The sequence below is a fragment of the Capra hircus genome, chromosome 24, assembly GCF_001704415.2.
Source record: "Capra hircus breed San Clemente chromosome 24, ASM170441v1, whole genome shotgun sequence".
NCBI lineage: Eukaryota > Metazoa > Chordata > Mammalia > Artiodactyla > Bovidae > Capra > Capra hircus.
In genome coordinates, this window is record NC_030831.1 from 35,190,311 (window position 1) to 35,214,093 (window position 23,783).

The 23,783-nt window shown below is 40.9% G+C and overlaps 1 protein-coding gene and 1 non-coding gene across 6 annotated transcripts in view; both read right to left on the reverse strand.

The window, feature by feature from the left end:
- The window catches only part of GREB1L (growth regulation by estrogen in breast cancer 1 like), a 244,929-nt gene that overhangs the window by 186,961 nt on the left and 34,185 nt on the right, over positions 1-23,783 (reverse strand). The window lies entirely within an intron of this gene.
- Positions 16,047-16,118, reverse strand: TRNAG-UCC. Its single transcript has one exon. It is a non-coding gene; the product is annotated as a tRNA-Gly (tRNA).

The window sequence follows — 23,783 nt, forward strand, 5'->3', positions numbered from 1 at the left end:
ATACAAAATAAGAGCAACTTATCTGAAATACACCCATTTGAATTCAGAGTTCCAAAGACCAGCGAGGAGAGATAAGAAAGCCTTCCTCAGCAATCAATGCAAAGAAATAGAGGAAAACAACAGAATAGGAAAGACTAGAGATCTCTTCAAGAAAATCAGAGATACCAAGGGAACATTTCATGCAAGGATGGGCACAAGAAAGGACAGAAACGGTATGGACACAACAGAAGCAGAAAAGATTAAGAAGAGCTGGCAAGAACACACAGAACAACTATACAAAAAAGATCTTCATGACACAGATAACCATGATGTGATCGTCCACCTAGAGCCAGACATCCTGGAATTTGAAGTCAAGTGGACCTCAGGAAGCGTCACTAGGAAGAAAGCTAGTGGAGGTGATGGAATTCCAGACGAGCTATTTCAAATCCTAAAAGATGATGCTGTGAAAGTGCTGCACTCAATGTCAGCAAATCTGGAAAACTCAGCAGTGGCCACAGGCCTGGAAAAGGGCAGTTTTCATTCCAATCCCAAAGAAAGGCAATGCCAAAGAATGCTCAAACTACCGCACAATTGCACTCATCTCACACACTAGCAAAGTAATGCTCAAAATTCTCCAAGCCAGGCTTCAACAGTACATGAACCATGAACTTCCAGATGTTCAAGCCGGATTTAGAAAAGGTAGAGGAACCAGGGATCAAATTACAAACATCTGCCGGATCTTTGAAAAAATGAGAGAGTTCCAGAAAGATGTCTATTTTTGCTTTATTGACTACACAAAAGCCTTTGACTGTGTGGATCACAACAAACTGGAAAATTCTACAAGAAATAGGAATACCAGACCTCCTGACCTGCCTCCTGAGAAATCTGTATCCAGGTCAAGAAGTAATAGTTGGAAATGGACATGGAACAACAGACTGGTTCCAAATCGGGAAAGGAATATGTCAAGGCTGTATATTGTCACCCTGCTTATTTAACTTATATGCAGAGTACATCATGAGAAACGCTGGACTGGATGAAGCACAAGCTGGAATCAAGATTGCTGGGAGAACTATCAATAACCTCTGATATGCAGATGACACCACACTTATGGCAGAAACCAAAGAAGAACTAAAGAGCCTTTTGATGAAAGTGAAAGAAAGTGAAAAAGTTGGCTTAAAACTCAATATTCAAAAAATTATGATTATGATATCTGTTCCCATCACTTCATGGCAAATAGATAGGAAACAATGGAAACAGTGACAGACTTTATTTTGGGGGGCTCCAAAATCACTGCAGATGGTGACTGCAGCCATGAAATTAAAAGACACTTGCTCCTTGGAAGAAAAGCTATGACCAACCTAGACAGCATGTTTAAAAGCAGAGACATTACTTTGCCAACAAAGTCTAGTCAGAGCTATGGTTTTTCTAGTAGTCATGCATGGATGTGAAAGTTGGACTATAAAGAAAGCTGACTGCTGAAGAACTGATGCTTTCAAACTGTGGGTTGGAGAAGACTCTTGAGAGTCCCTTGGACAGCAAGGAGATCAAACCAGTCAATCCTAAAGGAAATTAGTCCTGAATATTCATTGGAAGGACTGATGCTGAAGCTGAAACTCCAATACTTTGGCCACCTGTTACAAAGAACTGACTCATTGGACCCTGATGCTGCTGGGAAAGATTCAAGGCAGGAGGAGAAAGAAACAACAGAGGATGAGATGGTTGGACGACATCACCGACTTGATGGATATGAGTCTGAAAAAACTCCGGAAGTAGATGGACAGGGAAGCCTGGTGTGCTGCAGTCCATGGGGTCACAAAGAGTTGGACACGACTAAGCAACTGAACTGAACTGACTGACTGATCTGAAAAATAAAGGCTGAAAACTTACTTTATCCTTGAAATATGGTACGACCACTAGATTTCATGGAAGCCTCCTTACTCTCTTTTTTGGCTACATCTGGAAGGTAATTAAAAAGATCCATTTGGCAGCTGAATGAAGAAGGAGGATAGGAAACCAGGTGTTCATGCTGTTATATTTTTTAACAGAAATACTCCAAGGCCAAAGCTCACTTTTGTTGTTGTTGTTGTTTAGCCGCTAAGTCATGTCTGATTCTTTGTGACCCCATGGACTATAGCCAGCCTGGCTTCTCTATCCATGGGATTTCCCAGGCAAGAATACTGGAGTGGGTTGCCATTTCCTTCTCCAGGGGATCTTTCCAACCCAGGGATTGAACCCGTGGCTCCCGCTCGGAAGGTGGATTCTTTACCACCGAACCACCAGAGAAGCCTAATGTCCATTTTACCCTCTCCATTTCCCAAAAGCCAAACAGCAATAGAGCACTTGTCACAACCACAAAGACAAGGCAGGAGGTCAATAGAAGCTGTTATAACCCGTCTTTCTCAGTCATCATAGCCAGTGAGTTGTTGGTTATAAATAAGTAGTTCGGATGGAGCCCTTTTTTGCATTTGCCCCAAACACTCTGCATCTTCAGCAGGGAAATCTTTTTGCTGTCATAATTCTGAAAGCAATTACTAGCAACTCAGAATGGAACTTGTTGCTATGGTAATGGCATACCACCAGCAACTATCACCCATGGTCAAATATATATATACCATCTAATGAAAAATATGTATACCATCTAATGAATCTGCCTGCAGTTCAGGAGACCCCGGTTCGATCCCTGGGTCGGGAAGATCTGCTGAAGAAGGGATAGGCTACCAACTCCAGTATTCTTGGGCTTCGCTTGTGGCTCAGCTGGTAAAGAATCCACCTGCAATGTGCGAGACCTGGGTTCAATCCCTGGGTTGGGAAAATCGCATTGAGAAGGGAAAGGCTACCCACCCAGTATTCTGGCTTGGAGAATGCCATGGTCTGTATAGTCCATGGGGTCGCAAAGAGTTGGACACGACTGATTGACTTTCACTTTCTAGTTTAATTACCTAGATAAAGCAGCAAAAAAACAAAAAGAAGGTTATCACAGTGACTGTATTTTTCTCATTCAGATAAACAGACTGTTCCCCATCCTACACAAAATCAAGGGAAAGATTGAATGCAAAGTAAACTGGAATCAACCAGCACAAAATTATTACTTAAGCCAGTGTCAGCAAAATAGTAGTTTACATTCCATACAAACAGGTATGTATATTGAGGATAAGATTAACAATCATATTTTACTGAAGCTCCCCTCTGGTGAATCTTCACCATCGTATACTCCAGGGAACCAGAAAGAAAGAGATGACTGTTAGCATTTCCTTACAGTAAGTCAGAGTCCCCTCCATGCACTGGGCAGCTCCACCTGTAATTCGCAATCTTCATCTTCCCATCCTCAGGCCTCAGAGAGTGAGCAAGAAAGAGAAAGAAAGGTGATGACCTTACAAAATTTATGCCACTTCTTTCAATCCCTCAAGAAGTCACCATAAACTAAGTCTGTACAGAATAACAGGGTGACAGATATGCTCAGTGACAAGAGGTGTCATATCTAAAACCAGAGCAAGCTGCTTAAATCAGGGGCCGTCCTCGTATTTCTTGCCAGCCATGGCCTTGGAAATACAAGGAAGAAGACTGGGAAGAAAGGTTCCGACATCCAGTGCCCCCGGAAAGAAGAAAGCATAACAGGAGATGTGGGAGAGCGTGCCTTGTGTTTCAAAAGTGCGTCTGTCTTCTGGTCTGTCTTGGACTTGCTCTACTCTGCTACCACATGGCCCCTCAACCTCCTCATTACACCAGTTTTAGGACACACACAGTGTATGGGTATGTAGGCGTGTTTTAATGAAAGGGGATAGTTAGCATGACTATCATTGCTGTTAAGGTAACTTTCCTCATTTCAACATGGGAATAGTAATATCTACCTCACATGGGTTGCTAAGAGGAATAATTTAAAGGAAATGACTTTATAAGCTGTAAAGCATTGCCTCAAATGTTATTTCCGAGTATAACAGTGCCTTGCAACAGATATGTATCATTTCCTTATTGGCAATGTGTTTTATCAACCTCCCAAAGTATATATCACAAAGTTAAATAAAACATTTCTGTATCCCCTTGCTATCTTTCACTATTAAAAAAGAACTACATGAGGGACTTCCATGGTGGTCCAGTGGCTAAGAATCTACCTTCCAATGGAAGGGACGTGGTTTCAATTCCTGGTCAGGGAACTAAGATTCCACATGCCTCATGGCTAAAGAACCCGAACATAGACAACAGAAGCAATATTGTAACAGAGTCAATAAAGACTTTAAAAATGGTCCACATCAAAAAACTTTTCTTTAAAGACAGGTAGAATGTCCCCCAGAGAATGCCAGAAAAATAGAAGAGAGCTGTTTTCCTTAAATATAACTTTCCACATTTCTTTGGAGTTTGAAAAGTATAGGTTATATAAAAGGAGTATTTTTAGCTCAGCTCTCAAAAATCTCCTAGATGTATGCTCAAACTATGAAAACAACAATATTTAATTAATATGAAATACAGCCTTTTCATTGTTATTTACTATTGATAAGGAAGAAATAACCCTGTTGGCATTCTTCAAAGCTGAGCTCACCACCATTCATTAATATGCAGTGCAAACTGGTCAGCTCAGAGGAGTGGTACTTGGTCCAAAATCAGCAACCTGGTTGTAGCCCTGCAGGGGTACAAACACATTCACTGCAGAAATGAGGGACCGTAAAACTTTGCTCCACAGAGAGACACACACCTATTTTCCCCAAGTAGAATAAAATGTTTTTCTGCATAGACTTCTTGTTTATCTGGGGGAAAAAAAAAATCCTCATAGTCTGTTTTCATCTGTGTGTGCGTTTTAGTTGGTCAGTCACATCCGACTTTTTGCGACCCCATGGACTGTAGCCCACCAGGCTCCCTTGTCCATGGGATTCTCCATGCAAGAATACTGGAGTGGGTAGACAGTCCCTTCTGCAGGGGATCTTCTCTACCCATGCATCAAACCCAGGTCTCCTGAATTGCAGGCAGATTCCTTACCATCTGAGTTTTCAGCTCATACCACCCAAAATGTCTTATGCACAACAAATAAACAAAAAACAAAACAATAACAACAAAGGCAATAATATTACACTGATTTTAAATAACTTAAAATAATTTTTTAATTTATTATATGCAGGTAGGTTTAAATTGATTTTGATATTCTTTTTCTCTTACCACAGCAAGCCTGCTATAATCTTAGCAGGAGGACTCTTCCTCCTCTTCATTAGATTAGCACCTCTACTCAAATGAAAAGATGGTAACTTTAACTCTAATGCTTGGTTTAGAAATATATTCAAGGGTAGTGTTTCTCTTGTTAAAGGTAGGAGTGAGTCCAAAGATATTTGGCTGCCACAGGAAACAAATGTATTGGGTCTGTTTTTTAAATTAAAATTTATTTTTAGTAACATGTAAAAAAAATAGATAACTTCAAAGAAGCACAGGTGATAGGGTTGAATCTGAATGTCTGATAATAATCACAAATTTTCAAGTCATGTATTAGGGAATATGTATTTCAAATAGCAATGAACACTGTACTCCATTTTTAAAACATATTTATTTTATTATCTGGCTGCGCTGGATCTTAGTTGCGGCATGTGGGATCTAGTTCCCTGACCAGGGATTGTACCCAGGCCCTCTGTATTGGGAGTACAGAGTCTTAGCCACTGGACCACCAGGGAAGTCCCTGTATTCCATTTTAATTAAAGAAAACTCCCTCTCCTTCCCCAGGAGTTGCTTTTACTGAGTATCAATAGTGCAGTGGAGTGTGCAGCTCTTTAGAACAACGTGTGCCAAGTTCTTGTTCTAAGTTCTGCTGTCGGGAAAAAAATAGCATCCATGACTAATTATACACTCTAGTCTATTTCTTAAGCAAACAAATAAAAAACTCAAACTCCAAAAACGTTTCACAAAATTAATCTTTTAGAGGGTAAAGTCATTTGGAAAGCCATAGCACTAACGCAATGGCACCCCACTCCAGTACTCTTGCCTGGAGAATCCCATGGACAGAGGAGCCTGGAAGGCTGCAGTCCATGGGGTCGTGAAGAGTCAGACACGACTGAGCGACTTCACTTTCACTTTTCACTTTCATGCATTGGAGAAGGAAATGGCAACCCACTCCAGTGTTCTTGCCTGGAGAATCCCAGGGACGGCAGAGCCTGGTGGGCTGCCATCTATGGGGTCGCACAGAGTCGGTCACGACTGAAGCAACTTAGCAGCAGCAGCACTAACTGGACTTAACATCAGTTCAGTTCAGTTCAGTTGCTCAGGCGTGTCTAACTCTTTGCGACCCCATGGACTGTAGCACCCCAGATTTCCCTGTCCCTCTCTGTCTCCCAGAGTTTGCTCAAACTCATGTCCATCGAGTCAGTGATGCCATCCAACCATCTCATCCTCTGTCCTCCCCTTCTCCTCCTGCCCCCAATCCCTCCCAGCATCAGGGTCTTTTCCAATGAATCAGTTCTTCGAATCAGGTGGCCAAAGTATTGGAGCTTCAGCTTCAGCATCAGTCCTTCCAATGAATATTCAGGACTGATTTCCTTTAGGATGGACTGGTTTGATCTCTTCAACACAGCTTACATTATACTTAACATAGCCTAGATTAAATTCTTTATCCTATGCAATGGAGAGACTAGAGGACTACATGACTAGAACTAGATTTATAGGGCGTCCCTGGTGGCTCAGTGATAAAGAATCCTCCTGCCAATGCAGGAGACACAGGTTCGATCCCTGGTCCAGAAAGATCCCCCACGCCACGGAGCAACTAAACCCTTGCGCCACAACTACTGAGCCTGTGCTCTGGAGCCTGGGAGCCGCAAATACTGAGGCCCACGTGCCCTACAGCCTGGGCTCTGCAACAAGAGAAGCCACTGCAGTGAGAAGCACCGCAACTAGAGAGCAGCAAGCTCCACTTGCCACAACTGGAGAAGGCCTTTGCAGCAAAGACCCAGCACAGCCACAAATAAATAAAGTAAATTCATAAATAAGAATTAGATTTATAGAATGCCACCTCAAAATTGGAATTGAGAACCGATGGCCTAGTGTTATCACCCACCCTAGGTTCAATCTACTTCACAGGGATATTTTGCTTCAGCAATGACTATAACCCTCAGCACTGTCTCTCGCTAAACAGCTTCATCTCTCCTGTGTGTGTGCTCAGCCACTCAGCTGTGTCAGACTCTTTGAGACCCCATGGATTGTAGCCCACCAGGCTCCTCTTCAGTGGAATTTTCCAGGGAAGAATACTGGAGTGGGTTGCCAGTTCCTGCTCCGGTTCATCTCTCCTATTCAAGGCCAAATCTCTAAAAATTTATACCAAAGACAGTTGAAGGACTAAAAAGAGTGGCTAATGCGCTATCTGGTATCCAAGGACACTGATAATCCTCAAGTCCATGGCTGAAATGCTAAGCGAGATTTGCCAAAACCTCTCTATAAAGACACTCATTTAAGAACCTAAGAATCTAGGTTCTGGGTTACACACTCCAACCATCTGACAATCACGCCATTCATCTGATGTGACCTTGGGGCAAGTTACTCAATCTTTTTTAGAGCCTGTTTCCTCATCTGAAAAATGAGGTTAATAGTGCTACTGCACAGGATTCTTGTAAAGATGAAACGAGATAGCCTAGGTAAAGAGCTTAGTACTATATTTAGTACATAATGGTACTTAGTAAATAATTCTGCTACTGTTCCGTCTTCACTTCTGCAGCCTCAGGTTTGAGTAGGTATTTATTGTTTGGCTTTTGCTTAAACTCTCATGACTTAGGTCTTGGAAGTCTCACTGTGTTTCATTTTACCACTAAAATCAATCTTAAATATGAAAGCTATTTCCCAAGATACCATTCCAATTATATCACAAACTCCCCCTTCCTTTTCAAATCTTTTCATTCTACAGAAGAAGAAGAAACTCAAAACATCAGCATCTTTTCTTACCCCTGAGCTTTCATTATAGTCAAACAGATCTCCTAATGGACTCCATGGACAGATGATCCAAGCCCCTGTGTGGGCAATCATGACAGCCTACCCTCTAATCCAGTGTTACTCAAAGCGTGGTACAGCAATTTGACTAAGTAGTTTTAGTCTGTTGGATCTAATTTTTTTAATGGAGGTTATATTTTGTATGTATCGTATATTTTGTATTTTGTTATATTTTTTTCATTTTTCTCATTATTTATGCTTGTCACGTTTTACAAAATTATTCATTTACTTGAATTGAAAAGAAAGAAACTGGTGCTTTACCACACACAGTTTGAGAAGCACTGCTTTAATGCACTGTCCTGTTTGATTAAATGCTATCTTCCAAGGCTCTTAGAGCAAACCTCACCTCCTTTTCTCAATATGGAGGGTTCCAGGTAACCTCACCACTGAAGACAATACTAAGCTCTAAAGAATCCACTCTACCTGAGCGACTCACTGGAAAAGACCCTGAAGCTGGGAAAGACTGAGGGCAGGAGGAGAAGGGAGCAACAGAGGAAGAGATGGTTGGATGGCATCACCGATTCAATGGACACGAGTTTAAGCAAACTCCAGGAGATAGTGAAGGACAGGGAAGCCTGACCTGCTGCAGTCCATGGGGTCTCAGCAAACAGTCATCTATTATATACCCGTGTTAGTTGTTTTGCCCACTGGAATCTAGCTTGATGACAACTTACTATGGCAAGGAATTTAATATAGGATTAATCCATTCGGGATCCCTTCTAGACATTCACTCTCTTAATGAGATGATTCAGTTAGAAAAATATTTAAATAAGTGCTCCTACTGCATGAACCCTGAGGACAACATTATGAGAAAGGTCTAGCTGGTCTGTTTTTTTTATCAGTAGTGTAGAGTCATCAACATTATCTCCTTATCTGTAAGGGGACTTTTACCAGTGCCTTCTACATGAATCATAAACCCCAGTCACCATATACAAAGCCAGTACAGGAAGCTTCTGTTGAAATTATTTGATGATCAAGTACACAAATATGGCCACCTGTTTAAGTGGATGTCTAAGTTCCTCCTATATTGAGTCAGAAATTTAATAAGCATGTTCAAAGCATTATATGAGGAAGTGATGGTATACCAAGATTAAAAATACACCAAGTCCTGACTCAAGGGGCTTACAACCTTGTTGAGGGATAATATAAGTATGCAAATAACTGTCATACAAAGTGACACCTAGTAGGTGCTGTGTGAGATTTATAAAACTCTGCTTATATAGAAGTTCAAAGAAGATCATCTCACATCTTTTTAAATGGAGGTTATATTTTGTATGTCTTTTTAAATTTCATTTTTCTCATTAGTTATACTTGTCATATTTTACAAAGTTATTAGTCTACTTGAACGGAAAAGAAAGAAACTGGTGCTTCACCACACGCAGTTTGAGAAGCTGGGAGGGTCTAGATAGGTTTTATGGTATATGGTACATTTGAGAGAAACTTAAGAGGATGGATAAGGCATCAACAGTTCATAGGATGAGGCGGAGAATGAAGAAATGAGCATGAGATTAGTTTTACACACACATACACACACACACAAACTCATTTGCTTACTGCCCATGAACACCCTCCTCAAAGTTTATGGAAACTGTATTAAAAACTAGTCTGTCATTTGTAAAAGCTGTAAACTGTTAAGGAAATCCATTCTCTCATCACTGGATTATACTGTATTTTATGGTTGTTAACTCAAAAAAGTGAATGTAATAAATCACATTTCCAATGTCAGGAAAAGGACAGTGGCTCAAAGAGGTGTTCAGTTTCCATTTATACTACTAGCAAGATTCTTTAGCTATAAGATATTAACAAGGATGTCTTTAAGTTAATCAGAGGTGCAGAAGCCCAGAAGAGAACTTGTATCACCTAGGAATTCTCAAGACACTTGAGGAGGGGGCTGAACTGAGGAACAGACCAAGTTGGGTATCAAAGGGAGCAGACTCTTCCGGCAGGCTGGCAAGCATGTGGACATGGGGATCACAATAAAGTAAACACACACAATCTCTACCTGACACTTCATCTCAGCAGACCCCCAGGGTCTCCTTATCTGTTAGCTCCTGCCTGCCTCTAAGTCATGAGCATCCCAGTGACCAAGACCAGGAAACGGAATTTCCTAAGGATTAAAAAGGTATGTTCCAACAGTTGTTTCTTTACTCTCCATTTCCCTGGAGCCTAGAAATGATTATTCTTTTCCATTAAAGTTTTCTTAGTGAAAAATATCCTTTTTGCTACATATCATAAATATTCCTCTTATTTTCTATGTTTTAACCTATCAAACATCTGCCGATGAAGTGGGAAGAACATGGACTTTGGAGAATCAGATAGATGCAAGTTTTCCTGGAGTACAGATCACACCTGAGACCGCAGTAGGGAATGAAGCCATGGATGAAGGATTGGAGAATCAATCTAGATGCAAAAATGCCTGGAGTATAGTTGGTTCTATTATGGATTACTTATACTCGATTATTTATCCAGTGCTTGTTGGGCACATCACATGGATTCTCTCATTTAATCCTCACAACATCTTTAGACAAAAATACACTTACTAAACCCACTTTATATGAGAGGAAACTGAGAGAGAGAAAAGCACACTTAATTGCTAACATTTATATGAATGCTAACATCTACATGAATGTTTACATGAATCTTTCTCCTTTTCTCTCAGGACTAAGGGCAATGAAAAATTCATTGACTGGGAGAGTAAGAAAGGCAGATTCCCAAGATGCCATTTCGGTACCCAAAGTAAACACACAAAACAAGACCTTGATAAGCAAGGTGAAAAGACAGCCTTCAGAATGGGAGAAAATAATAGCAAATGAAGCAACTGACAAACAACTAATCTCAAAAATATACAAGCAACTCCTGCAGCTCAATTTCAGAAAAATAAATGACCCAATCAAAAAATGGGCCAAAGAACTAAATAGACATTTCTCCAAAGAAGACATACAGATGGCTAACAAACACATGAAAAGATGCTCAACATCACTCATTATCAGAGAAATGCAAATAAAAACCATAATGAGGTACCATTTCACACAAGTCAGAATGGCTGCGATCCAAAAGTCTACAAGCAATAAATGCTGGAGAGGGTGTGGAGAAAAGGGAACCCTCTTACACTGTTGGTGGGAATGAAAATTAGTACAGCCACTCTGGAGAACAGTGTGGAGATTCCTTAAAAAATTGCAAATAGAACTGCCTTATGACCCAACAATCCCACTGCTGGGCATACACACCGAGGAAACCAGAATTGAAAGAGGCATGTGTACCCCAATGTTCATCGCAGCACTGTTTACAATAGCCAGAACATGGAAGCAACCTAGATGTCCATCAGCAGATGAATGGATAAGAAAGCTGTGGTACATATACACAATGGATTATTACTCAGCCATTAAAAAGAATACATTTGAATTAGTTCTAATGAAGTGGATGAAACTGGAGCCTATTATACAGAGTGAAGTAAGCCAGAAAGAAAAACACCAATACAGTATACTAACACATATATATGGAATTTAGAAAGATGGTAACGATAACCCTGTATGCGAGACAGCAAAAGAGACACAGATGTATAGAACAGTCTTTTGGACTCTGTGGGAGAGAGGGAGGGTGAGATGATTTGGGAGAATGGCATTGAAACATGTATAATATCATATAAGAAATGAATCGCCAGTCTAGGTTCGATGCAGGATACAGGATGCTTGGGGCTGGTGCACTGGGATGACCCAGAGAGATGGTATGGGGAGGGAGGTGGGAGTGGGGTTCAGGAAGGGGTTCACGTGTACACCCACGGCAGATTCATGTTGATGTATGGCAAAACCAATACAGTATTGTAAAGCAAAATAAAAATAAATAAATAAAATACAACACAGTAAAAAAAAAAAAATCAAGACCTTGAGACCTACAAATTCAGTGTAATCTCTATCAAAATTCCAACTGTTTTTTTTTTTTTGGCAGAAATTAACATGCTGATTCTAAAATTCACATAGAAATTCAAGGGATCAAAATTAGCCAAAACAATTTTCCAAAAGAGCAAAGTTGGAAGACTTACACTTCCAATTTCAAAACGGCAGTAAGCCAAAAGCTATAGTCATCAAGACTGTGCCGTTGGCATAAAAATAGACATACAAGTCAATGGAATACAACTGCGGATTCAGGAAAAAATCTTATCTTTAGGGTCAGTTGATTTAAAAAAATATTTATTTGGCTGCACCAGGTCTTAGTTTCAGTACCTGGGATCTAGTTCCCTGACCAGAGATGGAACCCAGATCCCCTGCATTGGGAGAGCAGAGTCTTAGCCTCTGAACCACCAGGGAAGCCCTCCATGGTCAGCTGATTTTTGATGAGGATGCCTAGATAATTCAATCAGGAGAGAAGAATCTTTTCAACAAATGGTGCTAAAACAGCTGCATATCAACATACAAAGAATGACGCTTGACTTTATACTATACATAAAAATTAACTCAAAATGGATCATAGACCTAAAATGTGGGAGCTGAAACTACAGAACTCTTACAGGAAAACAAGGTGTAAATCTCTGAGACTTGGATTAGGTAACAGTTTCTTAGACAGGACACCAAAAGCACAATGACAAAACAGGAAACAGACAAACCAGACATCATCAAATTAAAAACTCTTAGGCTTCAAAGGACACTACTAACAAAATGAATGCTACAGCATGAGCGAATCTTGAAAACATAAAATGAAAATATGAAATACCTAAAATAGGCAAATCTATAGTGATAGGAAGTAGATTAGTGATAAGAAGTAGATCAGTAGATTAGTGACTAGGACACGGGGATTTGGGAGGAAATGGGGGTAATTGCCAATGGGCATGGGTTTCCTTTTGGGGGTTGATAAAAATTTCTAAAATGGATTGTGGTGATGGCTGCACAACTCTGGATATGCTAAAAACCATTGGATTTTACATTTTGAATGAGCAAATTTTATGACGTGAATTATATCTCAATAAAGTTATTAAAAATAATAGGCCCTCGAATCAACTAGAAGGTGAAAGGCTGATAGGCCCCCACACAAAGGGGAAGGAACTGGAGTGCTCCCTGCCCCTCATACTGAGTGTTCCTGGCCACTTAGGGTCTGAAAGGGGAGACAGAGAGAGAGAAAGAAGTAGCTGTCAATGAGGGAGCTAATTTTACAACTTGGACAATCTTTTAAAATTACCCTTTAGAGTGTTGGCGGGTCTTCCCCAGTAGCTCAGCAATAAAGAATCCGCCTGCCAGTGCAGGAGATGCAAGACTTGGGTTCAAGCCCTGGGTTGGGAAGATCCCCTGGAGAAGAGAATGGCAACCCACTCCAGCATTCCTGCCTGGAGAATCCCCATGGACAGAGGAGCCTGGTGGGCTACAGTGCATGGGGTCATAAAGAGTGGGACACGACTGAGCAACAAAACAATGACCACAAAGTGGGGGTGACAAGGTTTCAGGTGTCATGCCCTGGTTACAGGATAGAGGGCAACGAAGTCAAAGCTGCAGACAGTACACGTTGTCTCTCAGGAGCCAACTTGACCTCGGGCTTCTTGAGCCCCTACCATCTAACTCATTCACTGAGCACAGCATCCTAGACATGTGGCTGCTTTCTATCTCTATAGACATAATTTATAGGTTCAACACAAACTAAAAATAAAAATGAATCACATGTTTATGTATCACCCAGAAAAGTCGGAATGGACTTGTACCAAAATTTTATAAATGGTCCATTTATAGATAATTAATTTATAGGTTATTTATAATATATAATATGTTATAAATTTATAATTTATAGATAATTAAACTTTTAAAATACTTTTCTAAAGTTTTAAACCAATTAACATCTATTGATAATTTATAGATAATTAAACTTTTAAAATATTTTTCTGAAGTTTTAAACCAATTAACATCTATTGCCTATAGAGAAGGGTATTGGATTTCCTTTCCTCTTAAAAAAAGATATATAAGGACTTCCCTGGTGGTGCAGTGGATAAGAATCCGCCTGCCAATGTAGGGGACACAGGTTCAATCCCTGGTCCAGGAAGATTCTACAAGCTGGGGGCCACTAAGCTCATGTGTCACAATTATTGAGCCCTCTTACCAAGAACCTGTGCTCCACAAGAGAAGCCACATCAGTGAGAAGCTCAGCCACTGCAAGGAAGAGTAGCCCCTGCACACTGCAACTAGAGAAAGCCCGTGTGTAGCGACGAAGACCCAGTACATCCAAAATTAAGTAATTCAATAACAATAAATAAAAAGGATAAATGAGAATTTCACATAAATGACAGATTATAATTCCATTTCTATCAAAGCCAAAAGCACAGCAAAGGGTTTTTAAAGACACGAAATCATAAGGACCAAAGAGAACAGAAGCAAAAGAAATGCAACAAAAGATTTAAACTGGAAAGCAAACGGATCAGCAAATGACCACACAGAATTGAGAAAGCTGAATCCCATGTTAAGTTTTAGAAACAACCAGTTTACACAGTAAACCACATACCTCCCCTAAAGGTACTGCAAGGTTGGGTTCCAGGTATGAGGATAAAGGTGAGGCTAGAAACAGGAGGATTAACTGAAATTCTTCCTTTGTGGCTCAGCTGGTAAAGAATCTGCCTGCAATGCGGGAGACCTGGCTTCAATCCCTGGGTTGGGAAGATCCCCTGGAGAAGGGAAAGGCTACCCACTCCAGTATTCTGGCCTGGAGAATTCCATGGACAGTCCATAGCGTCACAAAGAGTCGGACACGATTGAGTCACTTTCACTTCACTTCTTTTAAGAATCAGATAAGTTGCAGAGCCCTTCCCCAAGTCCAAGCAGGTAACTTTATCTCCTGCATCTGTAGAAAGCTGGACAGCCACAGTTTTCCCGGGGGGAGTGGGGCAGGGGTGAGGGTGGGGGTGGGGTGAGGAGAAAGCCATACCAGTCTGCAAACAGGGGGATCAGATGAGCATTTTATATACTAATAACTGAGTACACCCACTGCCAAACGGCTTTTCCAGCTCAGCTTCCAAACAAATGGTAACCCATTTTTCATCATCAAGAGAGAAGGTCAGAAGATTTTTCTCTGGAGAAAAATCTAACCAGCCCAAGAGGAAAGTCTTAACATACCAACACTAAGTATTCCTTAGTGAAATGGCCCACAGGTGGCAGGCCTCACCATGAGATCAGAGCTTCTTATCAGCTTTATGGGGCATTGCTCTTAAGTAAGACCAGACAACTAGGATCACCAGACAGATGAGGAATATCTCAGACCCAAAAGATAGGGACCGAAACAAACAAATGAAAAGCAATCTGGAGAAAAAAGAATCTCAAGAGGGAGAAAAGGGTATTTAAACATGTTTCATTAATATATTCTGAGACAGAAGAGAACACATGTCTAAATCAATAACAGGTAAGTATAAAAATATATTTTACCCCATGAGTTGAAAATGTATGTCCATACAAAAAAATCTGCATATACATGTTTCTGACAGCTTTATTCATAATTGCCAAAACTGGAAACAATCAAGATGTTCTTCAAAGGGTGAACAGATAAACTGTGGTATATCCTTACAGAGGAATATCATTCACTGATAAAAAGAGAAGTCATCAAGCTACAAGACACAGAGGAAATACAAACGCATATTGTTAAGTAAAAGAAGACAGCTTAAAATGGCTACATATTTATATGATTCCAACTACATTAACATTCAGGAAAAGACAAAACTACAGAGACAGTGTAAAGATCAGTGGTCGCCAGGGGCTTGTGGGGAGGAAGAATGACTGGGTGGAGCACAGGAAACTTTTAGGGCAATGAAACTCTTTTGTATGATACAGTAATGGTAGACACGACATTAAACCTTTGTTAAAACCCATAGAGGTGTACAATACTAACAGTGAATCCTAATGTAAACTATGAACTTTAGTTCGTAATAAAGTATCGGTGTTCATTCATGAATAACTTTCATTCATCTAACAAATATACTACTCTAATGCAAGATATTAAGAATAGGGGAACTGATGGGGGAGGCAGAACTAGAGTGGGTATCCAGGAGCCCTCTATACTTTCTGCTTCATTTTTCTGTAAACCAAAAATTGCTCTAGAAAACAAAGTTTATAGTTGTATGTGTGTGTGTGTTTGGCTGCCCTGCACAGCAGATGGGATTCTAGTTCCCCAACCAGGGATCAAACCTGTGACCTCTGCATTGGAAGTGCAGAGTCTTACCAATGGACCACCAGGGAAGTCCCTAGAAAACAAAGTTTATAAACTAAAATAAGGCAAAACAACAATGAAGATGAAGTACTCTTTAAAAGACCTGCTAAATTAGCAATGAAACCGGTACTCTTACACTTCAAGGGGAACTATTATTGGAAGACTCTTCTGGGAAGTCATTATGAAAGTATAACTTTCAACTGAGCAATTTTACTCTTGGAAATCTACCATAAGAAAAAGCACAAAGTATGATGGGGAAAAATCCACAGTACCAAGTAAAAAATCGGATCTCATCTAAATTACCCAATAGGCAAATGGCTAAGTAAATTATGGTATATCATTAGATGATACCAGGTGAAAGTGAAAGTGTTAGTCACTCAGTCGTGTCCGACTCTTTGTGACACCATGGACTGTAGCCCACCAGGCTTCTCTGTCCATGGGATTCTCCAGGCAGGAATACTGGAGTGGGTTGCCATTTCCTCCTCCAGGGGATCTTCCCGAACCAGGTAGTGGTTTTATTTTACAAAAATTACAATCATAACTATTTAGTAACATCATAGAAAATTTTTCATGAGAGAAATACTAATTTTAAAAGCAAGATACAAAATTATATATGCAATTATAATTATTAAAAAATTTCTGTAAAATGCTGTGTGAAGCTGGTGAGATTATAGATTCCCTTTTTCCTCTATTTTTCAAACTTTCTAAAATGTTACATTTAATTTAAACAAGGAAAGGGTTTGAAGTGATAAGGCAAACTGCATTGTGGGAATTACTTTAATATAATATTGGATTTAGTAATATCTCAATGATACTTTCCTACCCTATGGAAGACTTAAACCTTAAAGGCTTACATTTACAATGAGTTTTTGAGGGAAGAATTAGAGAAATATGGAGTTAGTTGTAGATAATTGACTTTATAGGACATGTGTTCATTGTACAGGAACTATTACTGTTACAAAGTGACCGTCGGGATATTCTAATGTTCATTAATTTCAAATTTCCAAAAGTCTTGAATTACCTTAAAAAAATCATTAGTCTTGGCACTAAGACAATTTGAATTTACAATACATAACTGATCAATTTCTGGTCTGAGGGTGACATACATATCTTTTTTTATGACTTCTGACTGCCATTCTATTCATTCAAATCTAAGCTCTTAAGATTATAATTCCTCTACATTATAACACAACATGACTGGTGTTTTCTCCCTTGCCTGTTTTATAGTTGGTGTTACAAATTGCTCAAGGCTTAGTAATCTGACTTAAACATTCTCAGAACACTTGATACTAGAACATTTTAACTTAGAACATCTCACGCTGTGTTCTCAGTGCTGCCAAGAACCAAGAATTCAGGTACTAGCTGAAACTATGCTAAGCGCTAAACGTAAGATCTTCAGTGGTTACTGCTAAACTTCACATTTTGAGGAGAATGCTGCCAAAGCTCTGCAGCCTACACTCTACAAGCCGAAAAGGCGTTGGTACTAAATAAAAAGTCATCTGTCATGCTACTTAATGAGTTTCAACAGGCCTCATGAGTTTTTATTGTTTTAGCAACAGACCCTAGAAGAGGAGAATGTTTTCTGCACTTCATTATCCAGCCAATTTCCCACCCTCAGTTCATTCCAGAGGACAATCTATTAACTGATTAGTCGTGATTTCTGTCGGGAACACCTGACTCCCAAATAGGTTCCATCCTTTCTTGTTTTCCCTCATCTTCCTTACTTCCACTGTCTCACACGTTTATTGAGCAAACTCGGTGTACTGAATGCAGAGTTACAGAGCTAAAACAGGTTGTCCCTGCTCTTGAGAGGCTCAAGACGGAATTAGGCAGAGACCAGTCAAGGAGCATAATGGCACAGAGGTTCACATGGTGCGACAAGCGATAGGGTGGTACCACGTGGAATGGCATAACGGGGGTAAAAGGGAGTTGAATTTTGTGGGATTCAGTTTGCAATGATCTTAGGACATCCAGTCATGTGGAACTCCTTGTAGGCATTCCTAGTAGGCACTCTGAGGCGTCTGAGAAAAAAGGTCCAGAGTAGGGGTAGAAATCTGTGAGTCAGTGGTATAGAGGTAATGAGATTGCCAAGCAGAGAAGAAAGGCTGGCCCGAGGATAGAATTCTACTTAAGGTGGGGGATGAGTAGCAGCATGCAAAGCTGTTGAGGGAAAGGAAAGAAGAAAATCCAAGGAGAGGAGTACCAACAAACAAAGTGAAGGCAGTTCTAAGAATGAGGTCAACTGTGTCATAAACTCAGATGTGTCCAAAGAGACAGGGATGGGAGGGGGGCACTTTGCATGGAGACTTGGCCAGAGCACCCTCATGAGCTTCACGGGAGGTGAACCATATGACACTATGAGGAAGTGGTGACAAGCCAGGAGCATGTGCTCAGAAACGTGGCTGTGAAAGGAAAAAAAAGATGTGTGGCCACAGTGTAGAGTCCAAGGAGTCACCATCATCTCTTCTTTCTTTATTTTTCTCTCCTTCCATCCTCCTCTTTGGCTTTATCTCATCTTCCTTTCTCTCTCTCTCTCTCTCTTTATTCTTTCCTTCTTTCATTTTTTTTTATAGGAAGACCAGAGATGAAATAGGTTTAAGCTACAGGCAAGGAAAACAGTTTAGAGGCAAATGTTGGAAACAGAGCAGGAATGGACCTCCCTTGTGGCCCAGTGATTGGGAGTCTTCATGCCAATGCAGGGCACCCAGATTCGATCCCTGGTCTGTGAGGATTCCACTTGTCAGGGGCAGCTGAGCCTGTGCACCGCAGCTACTGAGCCTGAGCACTAGAGCTCACATTCTGCAACAAGAGAAGCCGCTGTAATGAGAGGCCCAGGCACCGCAAACAGAGAGTAGCCATCAATCACCACAGCTAGAAAAGAAAGCCCATGCACAGCAACAAAGACCCAGCGCAGCCAAAAATAAATAATACATTAAAATTTGGAAAAAGAAAAGAAAGCAGGAAGAAGGTGTCACAAATGAATTCCTCATCTTGGGAATCAGAAGAGGTTGGGATCCGGTATTTACTGCATGAAGTCTTCTTTTTTTTCTTCCTTTGTGATGTAGAAGCAAGTTCATTTTCAGATAGCTAAGAAGAGAACAAGAATGTTAAAGTGAGAGAAGAAAGTTTAGGTAGGGCAGCTGTGAGATGTACTTGGAGAGGAGCCAACTTGGGGTCATGTAGGAATTCAGAACAGAGTTCCTAGCAGAAGAAAGAGATCACAAATTGTAGTTATATAACCAATTGCTCAGTGGCACCCCACTCCAGTACTCTTGCCTGGAAAATCCCATGGACGGAGGAGCCTGGAAGGCTGCAGTCCATGGGGTCGTGAAGAGTCGGACGTGACTGAGTGACTTCCCTTTCACTTTTCACTTTCATGCATTGGAGAAGGAAATGGCAACCCACTCCAGTGTTCTTGCCTGGAGAATCCCAGGGACGGGGGAGCCTGGTGGGCTGCCGTCTATGGGGTCGCACAGAGTCGGACACGACTGAAGCAACTTAGCAGCAGCAGCAGCAGCCAATTGCTCTAGTTGTGTGAATTTCTCCAGAAAAAGTCAACAACCTGGATGCAAGAGGAGAGAAAAGTAGATGGTTGGAGGGTCAGGTATTGATAAAACTCAGAGAATGTGTCTTGAAAGTACTGAAGACGCAAGGGTGTGTTTCCCATGGAAGAGATAGGGCTGCAGAGGAAGGTAAGGTTAAGAAAGACAGGTCAACAGGAGGACTGACTCAGCAGGAATAAGTCTATAAAAGAGGACAGATGCCTACAGGCATTCAACCCAGGATGAGTTCAGTATCAAACAGGATAGAGGTGAGGGAGAGACCTCAAGAGCCTAATCAGACCACCTAAAGCCATTCCAAACGGAAGAGACTCTCTCTTGTCTTTCAAGACCACCAGAAGGGGACATTCCTCCACATCAGAGGTCAAGGAACCTTTTCTGTAAAGGACCAGATAGTAAAGAGTGCAGCCTTTGATGGCACAATTATTCAACTCTGCCACTGTAGCTTAAAAGCAGCCGCGGACAATATACACGTGAATGAGCACGGCTATACTCCAACAAAACTGCATTTTCTAAAACAGATGGTGGACTGTATTCAGTCCAGGGCCAGTTTGTTAACCCCTGCCCTAGGCTATTTTCTTTGGGGGGATTTGTTCCTTTTTATTGATTGTAAGAATGCTTTATACATGGAGTATTAACACTTTGTCTATTTACATACACTATCTTATTTATAGTTTTCATTTGGGCTATTTGGGGGAAACATAAAAGTTTAAAAAAATACATGTTCACGTAGTCAAATCTATCAATCGTTTCCCTTGTTTTTGACTTTCTAACCAGGATTAGAATGGTCTTCCCTAACCAATGCTACATTTTTTCCCCCTATAACTTTTGCATGTAGTATGTGTATGTGACAGATTAGAACAGAGACTCTGGAGCCAGGATGCCTTGGTGGTTTCGTCCCTAAGGCATATCCGACTCTTTGTGACTCCCTGGACCACAGCCCGTCAGGCTTCTCTGTCCATGAGATTTTCCAGGGAAGAATATTGGAGTGGGTTGCCTTTTCCTCCTCCAGCGCATCTTCCCAACCCAGGGATCGAACTCACGTCTCTCCTACACTGCAGGTGGGTTCTTTACCACTGAGCCATAGTGCCTGTAGTCCCATCATTATCTTTCTAAGCATCCATTGCTCTAACTGTAAAACTGCAGAGGGGGACTCGCTCCTAATTTATAGGGCTGTTTCAAAGATTGAATGAGTAAAATCTGTGCAATATAATGAAAAGTGCATCAATCAGGGCTTGAAACATAGTACAAGCTAAATGTTAGCTATTGTTATTTTGGTATCTTTAATTCATATGAAATTTCTGATTTAAAAAGTGAATCTGAAGTCAAAGTCTACTTTCCCCTCCACTTATCTAACTCCATCTAACTACCACATTTTCTCAATCTAACTTCCAAAATGTAGCCAATATTTTCAGGGTTTTTCTCTTTCACTCTTGTTACAGGGTGGTATTCTTTTTAGTTTACAAATAAAAATTGTACTTCACTGAATGTATATCCCTGGTATTCATATTTTAGTCCTTGGCTAAAAGGTCAAGCTAAAGGGTTTATTATATGTTGCCATCTAAACAACTAAGTTCGGAGACTTCCCTGCTGGTCCAGTTGTTAAGACTGCACTTCCAATGCAGGCAGTACAAGTTTGATCCCTGGTTGCAGAGCTAAGATCCTGGTGGTTCCTGCCAATGGCACCCTGGGCTGGGAAGATCACTTGGAGAAGGGAATGGCAACCCACTCAAATATTCTTGTCTAGAGAATTCCATGGACAGAGGAGCCTGGTGGACTACAGTCCATGAAGTCGCAAAGAGTTGGACACAAATGAGCAACTCAGCTTGCTTTCAGCAATCAAAAACCCCAAACAACAGCTAAGTTCTTTTTTCTCTTTTATTGAGTCACATGAGCTAATATATTAAAGCAAGAGTCCAGTGAGGTCCATGAGGTCTGGGCATGTCTAACTCTGGGCCTGTCCCCCTCCAACCTGATAACCCTGGTCTTTTTCAGGTCCTCCCAGCCGTCAACCCCCAAGAACCTTCATGTATTCTCAAGTGCACTTTCCCAATTCTCCTCTAGCTTTGTCTCACTTTTTATTTTCATCTCAACACGGACAGTACCTCCTGAGAAACATTCTTAAATCCCCAATAAAAATTATGTGTTCCCTGTTACTCTTTGTCTTTCTGGTGTTCATCCCAATTATAAATCATATAGTTAATTAATTACAGTCTAGTATGTTTATCAATGTCTTGTTTGAGTAAGAACTGACTATTGGTTGAGTTAATGAACAGACAATTTAAATAGTATTACAAATATTACTGGTGAAATAAAAACATCACTAACTTGCTCTCCACAGATGTGAAATTTAAGGTCACTGAAATGGAAATATGTTTAATCTATGAAAAAATGTTAAGATCTTTTTTTTGGTCGTGCATGTGGCATGCAAGGTCTTCCCTGACCAGGGATTGAACCCAGGCACCCTGCACTGGGAGCTCGGAGTCTTAACCACTGGACTACTAGGGAAGTCCAAAATTTTAAGATCTTTACCTCATAAGCATTTGTATGAGCATAAACCATCACTTGAATGAACTGCTGGCAAATAATTAACATGCAGTCATAGCATCTAGCTGTATACAAATATATATACAAAGACAAAATATATATGTATAAGGAAAAACATCTTTATAAATATTCTATAAATCAACATTTTCATGAATTCAAAACTAGCCTTTTCTCCCTTTAGTCTGCTTTGAAGATTTACTATTGTCAATACGCCATTCACGCATTTATCCGTTTAATCATTCATTCAATTACATGTTCGCTGACTATCTTCTTGGCATTAAGCCCTGGTAACTGAAAGATGAACTGAACCTGGTCTGTTCCTGCGGGAATTTACAGCCAAGTGAGACACATGCTAACTGGCTATCATTGCCAAGGAGCAGCACACACAGGATTAAGAACAGCAGGCTGCCTGCCGCCTTGAGAAGTCAGGAAGGCTTTTCAGAAACAATGTGCTTAGGACTTTGTGTGTTAGCCGCTCAGTCAAGTCCGACTCTTTGCGACCCCATGGACTATAGCCCTCCAGGCTCCTCTATCCATAGAATTCTCCAGGCAAGAACACTGGAGTGGGTTGCCATTTCCTTCTCCAGAGGATCTTCTCAACCCAGGGCTCGAAACCAGGTCTCCTGCCTGCATTGCAGGCAGATTCTTTACCATCTGAGACACCTGAGACTTCAATTTTCCAATATTTTAACTATCCTTAAAGAGGAATGTTTGGTGAAAAGATACTGAAGAAATATCAAAAGATAGTAAATCTCATTTATTTATAACTTCTTGTGAAACAAAAACTTTCACATTTGTAAAGAATGCCTTTATTCATTTGTCAGCTGTCTTCCGTGACAACTAGATTTGAGTTGATTGCAGTTTCGCAGAAGCTTTCTAGAGGCTCAGCAAACCCACCTCTCTCCCTGGACACGTGGGAGAACATTTCCTAGTTCTCACGGTAGAACGTGCCTGACATGGTGGCCAAGACAGCTAAGTGTTGTGTGCTTTCCCTGTGCTCTTCTTCCTTCTAGGGCAATCTTGGCGGCTGGAATCAGAAGATGGCAGTTGAACAAGACGGAAGGAGACCGGATCCCTGAGCAAATGTGAAGACCTCACCACGATGGACTGAAGTGCCAGCAAGTAATTAATTAAGCCGCTGAAAAGCTGAGGATATTTGTTAAAGCAGTCAGCTCATTTGGATGCATCACGACACTATCAGGGTAGTATGTAGTCACTCAGAACTATAAAGAAGACGATGATGACAGCTACTCTTAGTCCCTTGTCTAACACCCACCTCTCTTCTTTGCTAATAGGACTCTGATTCTGTTCAGCATGCTAATAAATACAGCTCCAGCCAAAGGATTTTGACTGCTCTAATGTGCTAAGTCACTTGAGTCGTGTCCAACTCCTTTGAGACTCCACAGACTGTGAGCTGCCAGGCTCCTCTGTCCATAGGATTCTCTAGGCAAGAATACTGGATTGGGTTGCCATTTCTTCCTCCAGGGGATCTTCCTGACCCAGGGATTGAACCTGTGTCTCTTATGTCAGCTGCACTGGCAGTGGGTTCTTTACCACTAGCACCACCTGGTCTAAGCTCATCTTGAA